The following is a 12,298-nucleotide window of genomic DNA, read 5'->3' as shown; positions in this document are numbered from 1 at the left end:
ATTTGTTTATTGGACTATGTATATACTTGACTTTAAAGTGATGGTATGGGTTGTTTAGTTACTGAATGTTATGACATAGCTAAGTGTGGCAACTATAATAGGTTTTGTGATATATTATCATTGCTAATGGGTCAGTATTTCAGTTTATAGTCTTTTAGCTCGAAGTATTTCCCGGCATTCCGCAAGTAGTTAGTGTAATTCGACTGTTCGGATGTGAATGGTAAATAATTTATTGCAAATCATTTGATTAAACTAAAGTTTCAATTCCATAAGACAAATTGGCTCCAAATTATATCGGATTTTGTCTGTCCTCTTTGTATCCTTTTGTTTCTTTGTTCTAAATTGTCAGTACATGTAGTTTCCAAAAGTTCCGTCTCGATGTTACTTGATAAAGACTATTAAAGAGGAGGTTTCATGAACAGATCTAAATATTGTAGAATATCATACGCATGTTCATACACATGTACCGTTTTGTTACATCTTATCGGTTGTTTTACTTTTATTATTTGAGAAATAATATATATAGCAAACCCTTGCAAGTGTTTATTTGCCTACAAATAAGTTTACAATGGACAATATGCCGTGCAGTATAGACAGCTGTCTATATTGTTGAAGAAATCACATAAAAGTGTTGCTGGTTTTGTTTCTAGTTAATGTGTAACATTTATGCGCTTTTAATCATGACACAGTTTTTAATTTATATAACAAATTCAAATTCAAAGTTTTATTGCCATATAAACTATACAGTTTCTGACATATAACAACAACAAAAACAAATAAAGACAATAACTAAGTAACTCAATATATATACACAAATTCAGGTAAATATTAAAGGGTCCCCTGTCCTCAGTTCCATTGACTTTTTTTTATAAAGGATCCTAGTTTATTCACTTGTGTTGGTGTTGATATATATAACTTTGTCATTGTCAGTGAGATTAGCAAATGAATTACTTTCTCTGTTAATGCAATTAAAATATGTTAATCTAATATTTGAATTATGAGAACAATTTATTAAGAAATGTTTCTCATCATCTAGTACTTTGCATTTTTTGCAAAGTCTCTCTTCACGAGGAATTTTAAAATGCCTTCCCTTTTTCAATTAATAATGAATGGTCACTGATTCTAAGTTTTGTAATTCATTTTCTAAATTCAAAGTTTGGGTTAGAGAGGTAAGGTTTGATCAATAGATTTCCTTTATAAAAATTTAATTTACTTTTATCATCAATAGATTTCAACTTATCCATCAACAGATTGTTGTAATATGAGTTTATTTGGGGTTTAATATAGCTTTTAATATTTTTTAATTGTTTTAAATTATTACAGATTTTTAGTCTATTTATATCAATGTTAGATTCAAAAAGAATATCTTTTGCAAAAGTGAACCATGAATAGGAGCCACTAGAATCCAAAGTTTTAGTTAATTGAAAAGATTCATGTAATAAGGGATTCAAATTTGAGGTGAAAAGCCTTGCTAAATACATAATAGTTTGGGTTTTTATATGGCATTCGATAGGCAGTCTTCCCAATTCGTTCCTTGTACCAAAATTTGAGGCACTCTTATAAACTTGCAATAACCAAGATGCAAGTTTTCTATTGGAGTCTGGTCAATAAAATTAAATGGGTCCACAATTTTTCCAGAAACCAAAGCTCTTTTTTTAGCTTTGAAATATGTGATATATGAGTCCAAATATGTTATCTCAGAATTATAAGTCAATATAGGTCTCACTAAGGTGCACTCGTCAAATAAGTTATTTGACACTCTGATAGGAAGGCTGCCAAGAGAATTAGTATATGTTTTAATAGAAAACAAAACCTTTTTTGCCTTTTTTGTTAATTCAGTTGTACTATGACTGAGATTACCATTTGATTTAATCAGCAGACCCAAGTAAGGATATTCCATAACATTCTCTATTTTTTTGTTTTTATATACAAGTATATATGTTTCAGGCTTTTGCTTTGTTGTTGAAAAGATCATACTTTTTGTTTTATTTATGTTTAGAGAAAGCTGCCAGTTTTCACAAAACATGGAAACTTTATTTAGACTATTTTGGAGACCCTCCTTAGATTCTGATAGTAAAAGCAGATCATCAGCAAACAGGAGGGAGCCTAGTTTACTATTTATGAGCTCCAGTGGACTTGAGTTGTCATCTTCCAAACCTTTCGTGATATCATTTATAAAAATTAGAACAAAGTAGGACTTAATGAGTCCCCTTGTTTTCACACCTCTAGTAATGTCAAAATAGTCAGAGATGTGATCTTTATATTTTAAAGAGGATTTTGTATTTAAATATTGTTGTTTTATTACCCTGTAAAAAGACTTTTCTACTCCCATTTTGCATAATTTATATAGAAGGGCTGTCCTCCATACAGAGTCAAATGCCTTTCTTAAGTCAATGAAGCATGCATATATTTTTTTGTTATTTTTGTGTATATATTTATTAATTAAAGATTTTAATATGAAAATACTGTCAGCAGTTCTGTGGTTTTCTCTGAAGCCAGTTATTCAGCTGTTTATCCACAACTGTGATTAGTCTATTATTGAGTACAGTATTGAATATTTTAGGAAGATTACTGATTAAAGATATACCTCTGTAATTATTGGGATCAGATTTGTCTCCCTTCTTATGCAGTGCTATTATATATGAGTCCTTCCATGATTTTGGGTATAAACCTGTTTTTAGAATTAAATTAAATATTTTAACAATTGACTTAATTATTACTTGATTTGAGGTTTTAATTATTTCATTTATAATTCTATCTGGTCCAGCAGACTCCTCTGATTACCTTATTTACGTCTGAACAAGATATTGGAGCATCTGTTTCAGCTTTGAAATCTATATTATTTTCTAATAGCTTTAATTGTGATTCAATGTCTATCATAAAAGCATTATTTATAGATGAAGGTTTACCTTGATCTTGAAAATGTTTTATTAAAACTTCTTCATCTTTTAATACCTCTGGTATTTCATCTTTTTCTGTTTTATTCTTAAGAGATTTTAAAATTTTCCAATATTTTTGATTGATATAATCACTTAAACAATTATAAAGTTTTTGTTTATATTCATACTTTTTCTGTTTAACCATTTTCTTTAAGATTTCTTTTTAACTCAGGAGACTCTCGCTAACAACAGCATAATACAACTGCTTTACATATATGTATAATATCCCAATGAGTCACCTTAAAATCGACCATTGAGTAAGCGCAGCCTTGAAGACAAGCACAAGTCTAATAACTTTGTACTAACTGTATAACGTGCACACAAAGATAACAGAAGTTTACCTTGTCGATGCATTTCAATTTGTCTTGCGGTATTTTGACGGACATCTGAATAATATCTTCAAATGATAAAAAAAAACGTACACAGTGACTGAAACTGATCAGCATTCCAGTCCATTCTAGTACAAACACCAGGGATACCTTTAGACACACAGTTAATATAGTCCCCGTGATTCAGATACTCTGCCTTCACGTGACATCAATCTCCATTGGCTATCAAACTCTGCGTTTGTGGTCCAATATCTCCTCGATAATAAGCGTTAACTATAGCTATTTTAACATTGAGGGGCAATTGGCAGAATACTGCTCCAAATCGACTTTTCGGTTGTGAGACATAGTTTGCATCCAAGTCATACTGTAATAATATACATGTATTTCAAAACAATGTTCCCATTCGTCCGTTATTGTCAGAATATTTATAGTATAACTAATCGCCGTATTTGAATACGCACTCGTTTAATCAATGCGTCGTTCGGTCACGCGTTGTCTTATTTTTGATATTCAAATACGGCGATGAGTTATTCTTTTTATTACATTGGCAAATGGCTTTTTTTTATGAAATTAATGTAGAAAATGTAAGGAACTATATCTTTTTCCTACGGCATTGACAATTTGTTTTGATCCGACGTTATCGACGTCTTGACAACGCCTATTGTTGTATGACGTCAGAGAGTGAAATAACCACGTTTATTTCACATGTGAAATTATCGGTTTTTATCTAACTGAGCACGAGTTTAATCCATAGCCGCGTTCGGTCACAAGTTGTCTTATTTTTGATATTCAAATACGGCGATGAGTTATTCTTTTTATTACATTGGCAAATGGCTTTTTTTTATGAAATTAATGTAGAAAATGTAAGGAACTATATCTTTTTCCTACGGCATTGACAATTTGTTTTGATCCGACGTTATCGACGTCTTGACAACGCCTATTGTTGTATGACGTCAGAGAGTGAAATAACCACGTTTATTTCACATGTGAAATTATCGGTTTTTATCTAACTGAGCACGAGTTTAATCCATAGCGGCGTTCGGTCACAAGTTGTCTTATTTTTGATATTCAAATACGGCGATGAGTTATTCTTTTTATTACATTGGCAAATGGCTTTTTTTTTTTTATGAAATTAATGTAGAAAATGTAAGGAACTATATCCTTTTCCCACGCATTGACAATTTGTTTTGATCCGACGTTATCGACGTCTTGACAACGCCTAATTGTTGTAAGACGTCAGAGAGTGAAATAACCACGTTTATTTCACATGTGAAATTATCGGTTTTTATCTGACTGGGAAATCAATGTAATTCATTGCAATGAATTGTTACATGCACGTGAAAATATCACACAAGATGAAAATTATGTCAAATCACTTTTACATCAACTATTAGATAAAACCGACACAGTTGGAAAGCAGGTCACGGTTTGACCCCAAGTTTATCAGCAACAATAGAGTCACGTGACCGTGAAAATTCAGTAAAAAAACGGATGAGACAAACCTTATTTTAACTCACTGAATACTATTGTCGTAATAAAAACTTATTGACCTAACTAATCTTGAGTATCCATAGTTTATTCTCGTCAAAGCTCACACATCAAATCAAAGTCCTTTATTCTTTATTTTATCTGCAAACTTGGAGTTTGGGGGAAAATTGTCAAGTCTCCTGAACGAAAAATCTAAATATTTACGAGGAAACTAAAAATGATGGGCTGAATTTAAATTTAATAAAGCATCTCATTAAGATAAACACTCGATATGAATATCTCGGCAATAGAATGTTGGATACGCAAACGTCAAATTGATTTCAAACCGAAGCGGTGGTTTTTATGCCGATTTGTGCAAGTGGTTATCTCCCCTTAATACCACCAGTCAAAAATAAAAACCCAGCAAAATGCATTTAAAAATTAAAAAAGGAGTTTACCTTACAAAAATTAGAAAGAATTTATAACTATGTTATGATAATATAAAGAAGAGATACTTCCCCCTATTTTTCAGAGAAGGACTAAATGTATTAAATATTAAAAGACAAAATATTACTGCAGTAAAAAAAACCAATTCAGAAATGTGGATAATGACACCTACATGTAAAATTAATAACCTAGCTATATTGAAAGAAATTAGATCTGGCGGATGAAATATACTACATGCAGAATTTTTTTAAACACTTCTGATTATATTTAATGCAATAAAACATAGTTTATACAATTTCAATAATCTTTCTGAAATTGATATAATTATTAAATAAATAGTACTGATCATATATATTTTATATTCTATAAAGTGTGACCAAGAGTCTCAACAAATTTCTTCAAATTAAGAGAGCCTTTAAACTCAAGCCTATGTTTCTTAGTTGAACAGTAAAATACAAAAAAGGGATTTATAAGTTTTATACCAAAAGTATTGACAGAAATTTTGTAAAAAAATATATGCTTTAAATTATAAGTGAAAGTGACACAATTTTGAATTTCAGAATCATTATTATTGTAAAATTAAACTATTAGATTAGCTTGCACAGTAGCCCTTTGTCTTATTTCTCAGGGTATTTTATAGATTATGAAAGTAAACTTTTTGGAAAAAATGGGGCTTCTTCTCTTGAACAGGTTGCTGTATCAGCTTCTTTAAATAATTACATATTTATAAACAAAGTATTGTATATATACTTTATCTGAATACTAATAATAGGAAATTAAATGAAACTGGTGGGACAAATTTTGTGCATTTTACTTCAATAATGATCAAAGATGCTTAAATTTGACAAGAATTTGCCAATTGAATAAATTCAATTTTGTAAGAACACATCTCTGAATAAACTTCTTGTTTGGCTGACTTGGCTTGATAAGCTAGTTTTTGCTCTTATTACTATAAAATTGAGAATGGAAATATAGCTTACTAAGTAAAGAGATAATAATATAAGCAAGATTTTATTAACTGACCTTCATTTTCTTTTTTCATATGTTTTTTTCCTACAGAATTTTCTTTGCAATGCATTTTCTATTGCTATTTTTGTGCTTTTGTCCATCCATACAGTAGCTAGGCTATCAATAGTTTGTCAGATCTGTCAGAATTTTCCAAGACGTTTAGCTTTAAACGCAATAAAGAAGATCTTTGTTTGTTGTTTCACTTTTCCAATGTGTAAATTTTTACTATGCACATGACCCTGACACATATTTTGTTATAAACGTTACATGACGTATGTTGAAAAAAGAAAACAATGTCACCGTCAATTTGTGTAGGGGATCAAAAGGGGTTTTAGTTACTTTAAAATACAAGTATCGTATGGAATTGTGAAAATCCACAATTTTTAATCAAAATTTCATTCATGTCTTTAATAAAATCAGTATGTTAGAGCACTTTAAAACAGGTACAATAAAAAGAAGCTAAACTTCACTGTTTTGAAGTTGAAACGTAGCTAAAACCAGATACAAATTGACATGGCTAGTGGTCACTAAAATTGATGTATAAAAGTAAAAAATGATGGCTTCAAAAAAGTGTATAAATTTGAAATAGGTTTCCCGGTTTCATTTAAGATTATAACCGTTCTTTTCTGTATTTGGATACGCAAACGTCAAATTAGGAAAAATCGATTTTTTTGGCGAACAAAAAAGATGGCTATTTTTTTTAGAACGGACAGGAAAAAGGAATAGCAATAACAAGCTATTTTTTGTAATGTTTGTATGTCGTAAATAAATTATATTGGTCACAAAACCTACAAATTTTAAAATTTAATTATAATAAAAGCATGACAAGTTGCAAAAAATACTTTAAACGTCAATCTTTTAGCCGATAGATTTGGCGGACTTTTTGACGTTACGGACGACTGTAGCGCCACCTAATTAATTCCCCCTGCTATTGTTGCTGATAGAGCTTGACGACAACGGCCGTATCGAAGGACTTGCTTTCCAACTGGACAGTTTATTTGAACTCGTTAAATCAATAGACAAACAATGTATAGAAGACAAACAAGATTTCCAAAATAAGATCGATCAAGTCAACGATAGGATTACCGCTTTTTCAAAAAAAATGTGTACTATTGACGAACACCAGACACACATTTATATGACATTGAAAACAGTGTCAAGTGAGTTAAAGTTGACCAGGACAAAAATTTTAGTCACGTTCATAACAAAATACAAAGCCTCGCCGATAGAGTAAAAGATTTACCAAGCCGTACACAGTACAACGCCAAAAACTTTGAAGTGGAAAAATCAAATGAAAATATAGATTATCGTAGTGTTAACAGCAACACAGCCAATACATCAAAGACATATATAGATCAATCACATACAACAATAAGAAACTCTAAAATATTTCCAGACGAACGGAAAGAAAAAACATTGATAATAGGAAGTTCCATAATTAAAGGCATCGATGCAAACAAAGTTGGAAAAGATGTTCACATACGAACAAATAGAGGCGCAACAGTACCAACATTAACAGAAAAGATTAAAAAATCTAATATACAACATTACAAAAGTATTATTTTAGTTGTTGGTGGAAATGATGCCTCGTCAAGGATACATCCAGAAGCTTTCAAAGAAAAATATGATGATATGATAAAAACTGTCAAATCGATAAACCCAGGCATAAACATTGCTGTATCTGAGATTTGTCCAAGACGGAATGTTGATACAGAAATTTATAATGCAATATTACACAGGGTTTCTACTGAACATAAGTTAAAAATCATCAAACAAACAGATGCATTTGTCTCCAGAGGCGGCGATCTCGTTTCTTCTTACTACCACCGTGATGGAATACACCTCACTAATCAGGGTACAATTCTTTTACTTAGAAACATAAACAAAGTTGTAAACATTTTCAACCAAACAACTATTTCTCAGTCCAATAATGAAAGTAATGAACAGCATGGTAAAAGACAAACCATTGCAAATACATTCAATGGTATCTGCTTTAATTGTGGCTTTTATGGTCATCATTGTAAAGACTGTCACACACTTTAGGATAAATCTGATGTATTTCAATTTGTAGACAACGTATCAAATCATAGTAAATCATTACTACTTCATAACAATTTCGATATACTTCTTAATTTATGTCCAAATTGTAATACATCAAAATGTATATGTACTCAAAAATGTGTCTGTAGCTGAGAATTTTAAAAACCAAAGTTCTACAGAAAATTGTCAAAAATCAGAAAATGGTAAATATGCTAATAGCCTCAGCTCAAAACCTAATTGTAATAGAAACAAACATTATCAAAAAAACTGTCTTAATCTAAAATGTAAAGGTTTCAATGCTGTATGCCTTAATGTTAGACATATTTTATCTAAATTTGACGAGTTAAAAAATATAATTACTATAAACAACAAATATTTAGATTTATTTGGATTAGTTGAAACATTCTTAAAACCTGACAAAAATTTTCAGAAAAGATCGCCAGTGTAAGGCTGGTGGTGGCCTATTGGTTTATGTCAAAGATTCTATTGCAGTTAAAAATCGATCTGATTTATCCATCAATACATTAGAAACTTTATGGTTAGAGGTAGAATTTCCAAAATCTAAACCTTTCTTCATTTGTACTATTTATAGACCACCAAATTCCCCTCAGTCCTGGATAGATCTTTTTGAGGAAGAATTTAATGCAGCTCTTTCAGAAAACAAAGAGATAATTTTAATGGGGGACTTTAATATTGTCTTGATTAAAATTGAGAATAAAAAATGGATCAATTTCATAAACAATTTTAATCTTCAACAACAAATTTGCACTGCAACACGTATTTGTGACAAATCTGAAACTCTAATTGATCATATTTACACTACTAATCCTGAAAATATTGTCCATTGTCATGTACCTTCATATGCTTTAAGTGACCACTATCCTGTATGCTTAAATAGAAAAATCAATATAAAGATAAAAAAAAGAAAATCATATCGAAATAAAGTATAGGTGTTTCAAAAAATTTAATGAAGATGCCTTTTGTACAGACTTACATCAAACCCCTTTTCATATTGTTGAAATGGAAGATGATATTGATATTGCTGTCGACAAATGGTATGAACTTTTTAATCAAGTTATAAACAAGCATGCACCAATGAAAACTAAAAGAGTAAAAACATTTAAACAAGCCGAATGGTTTAATGAAGAAATTAAAAACTCCGTTCAATATAGGAATATGTATCATTCAAAAAAAGATTGGATAAACTTTAAAAAGTGGCGTAATAAAACAACGTCGTTAATATTTAATGCAAAAAAGGAATACTACCAAAACGCCATAACTAGTTCCAAAAATAGTAAAGAACTTTGGAATCATATTAAAGAGTTAAATCCAAAAGAGGATAATAGTTTTCCACCTAAAATGCAGTATGAAAATCAAACGGTTTATAACAACCAAGATATTGTAAATACTCTTAATGTTCATTTTTCATCCGTAGCTGAAAAACTTATTGGAAATAATACTTCAGATATGGATTTTTCTATGCTACAAAATTTTACTAGTGAAAAATTAAAGAAAACTGAAAATTTTCATTTAAAACTCATTTCCATTGGAGAGGTGTGTTCTCAACTAAAACATCTTAATATTAATAAATCCGCAGGTTTAGATGGAATAGGTCCCAAATTTTTAAAGCTAAGTGCAGAAATAATATCCCCATCATTAACTTTTTTAATAAACAAAAGTATAACTTCAAATCGTTTTCCGCAAAAATTAAAACTTGCAAGAGTAACTGCTATACATAAAGGAGGACCAAGAGATATTCCCTCAAATTATCGTCCAATTTCCATTTTGAATACCATATCTAAAATTTTCGAAAGACATGTATGAATTCCTTATCAATAAAAAATTGTTACATATCGCCCAGTCAGGTTTCAGACAAGGTCATTCCTGCCAAACAGCGCTAACTAAACTAATTGACGAATGGTTAAAATATTTAGATAATGGAGAAATAGTTGGTACAGTGTTTTTAGATTTCAGTAAGGCTTTTGACCTTATTAACCATGCCATACTTCTAGAAAAGTTAAAATTTTATCATATCGGAAAACATATAATAGATTGGATAAAATCATATTTGTCTGACAGACAACAAGAAGTCCAATACGCTAACATTAAATCTGATAAATCGTTTGTAAAGTATGGAGTGCCTCAAGGTTCTATTTTAGGTCCGCTGTTATTTTTAATATATATAAATGATTTACCACTTCATGTTAAACAATCCAATATGGATTTATATGCTGATGATTCAACATTGCATTTTCATGATAAAAACATTGAAAAAATAAACAGCATATTGCAAAATGATTTAAATGCTATACAATCTTGGTGTAACAATAACAGTATGAAAATCAATGCACAAAAAACTAAGTGTATGAAATTGGGTTCAAAACAAAAACTTAAACAACTATCAGAATTATGTATTACCGTCAACGAAACATGTATTGAGAATGTCCATTCTTTCAAATTACTTGGAATAGACATTGATGAAAATTTAAGCTGGGAAGATCATGTTGATCGTATATGTAAAATTATCTCATCTAAAGTATCACTTTTATATAAAATTAAAGTATATTTGCCTATACACACAAGGCAACTATTTTATAATGCATATATTCTACCATATATAGACTATTGTAGTTCAGTTTGGGGAAATTTATTACAAAAAGATTCATAGAATCATAAAACTTCAAAAAAGAGTAGCAAGAATTATACTGGAATGCGATATTTCTATTCCATCTAATTTCATGTTTTCTTCTTTAAAATGGCTATCTTTTACCAAAAGAATAAAATGCCAACAATCAATTCTAATGTATAAAATTGTAAATGGGCTAACACCTGATTACTTAGCAATACTAAATATTGATGATGCGCAACGCCACAACTTACGATCTGTCTCTAATAATGATCTTTTTGTTCCAAGACCAAATACAAATTTTTATAAAAAATCTTTTCATTATTCTGCAACCAAGTATGGAATAATTTACCACTCGAAATAAAAAAATGTCCTAATGTGGAATTATTCAAGAAACATAGTTATAATCATTTTCTTGAAAATTATATGCAAGTCAACTAATTTGTTTTCCTCTAACAAAACTATATCAAATATTGTCATTTATTACCCTTTGTATATTTCAATGATTGAATTGTGTATATACTAGTAATATATATTGTAAATTAATGTATGAATGTATGAATGTTAACTGTATGCATGTGTTTTGTTTGAGGGCCTCAATGAAAATTAGACTATTTCTAATTGAGTTAACCTCTTTAAATAAAGAATTTATTATTATTATTATTATTATAATGTAATAATTTTTTTTAATCAATCATTAAACTAAAGTTTCCTTAGTTTTTTTTTCTAAAATCGACAGGGTAGTCGGATGACTGATTGCAATTAAAAAAATGTACACGAGAAGAAATAAAGGTGGCGGGTAGCATGTATTCAAACTTTCTGTCAACACAAAACGGAATGTTGCGGCGTGCTGTCATTTAGTTTACTTTTATGTATAATGGCAGTCCTTTAGCAATATGAATGTCTGTAAATAGTTCCTTAACATTATATCAGAAACATGAGCCATATACCGGAATGGGGATCGGGTTATGAATAGGTACACACAATTGTGTGTTGGTGGTTTGTCCACAGGATTGTGCATGCGTCTAGTGTGGTTAGAACCATAGGTTCTCTATCACCGCTGGCTAGCCTGCTTTTGCAGGTGAAAAGAAAGCCGAGTGAGTAAGTCTTTCTGTCAGTACATAGCCTCTGCATTATTCAAGACTTCTACAATGCCTCCTCGCGACAACACACGGTAACTAGGAGCTAGCATCCTAGGCATTATTGTAGAGGATCTCGGAGCAGCAAGGGCCCCAGAGATGCAGTGTGTAGGCCCACCGGCGTGTGAACATGCCCTAGCACTCATCAACCTTGCTCCAGCTATGGGTAAATAGCTGGTCAGATGAAGATCATAGCTCTGTTAAAGCAGTTCATCTAAGAGAAGGAAAACTCGATATAAAACCAATGGCAAGATGGGAGTCATAAGCTTTGGCTAGCGACTCATCTAGAGGAAGGAAACCTTG

This window comes from Mytilus galloprovincialis, chromosome 7 (assembly GCF_965363235.1).
Source record: "Mytilus galloprovincialis chromosome 7, xbMytGall1.hap1.1, whole genome shotgun sequence".
Lineage (NCBI taxonomy): Eukaryota > Metazoa > Mollusca > Bivalvia > Mytilida > Mytilidae > Mytilus > Mytilus galloprovincialis.
This window is presented reverse-complemented; position numbering follows the sequence as displayed.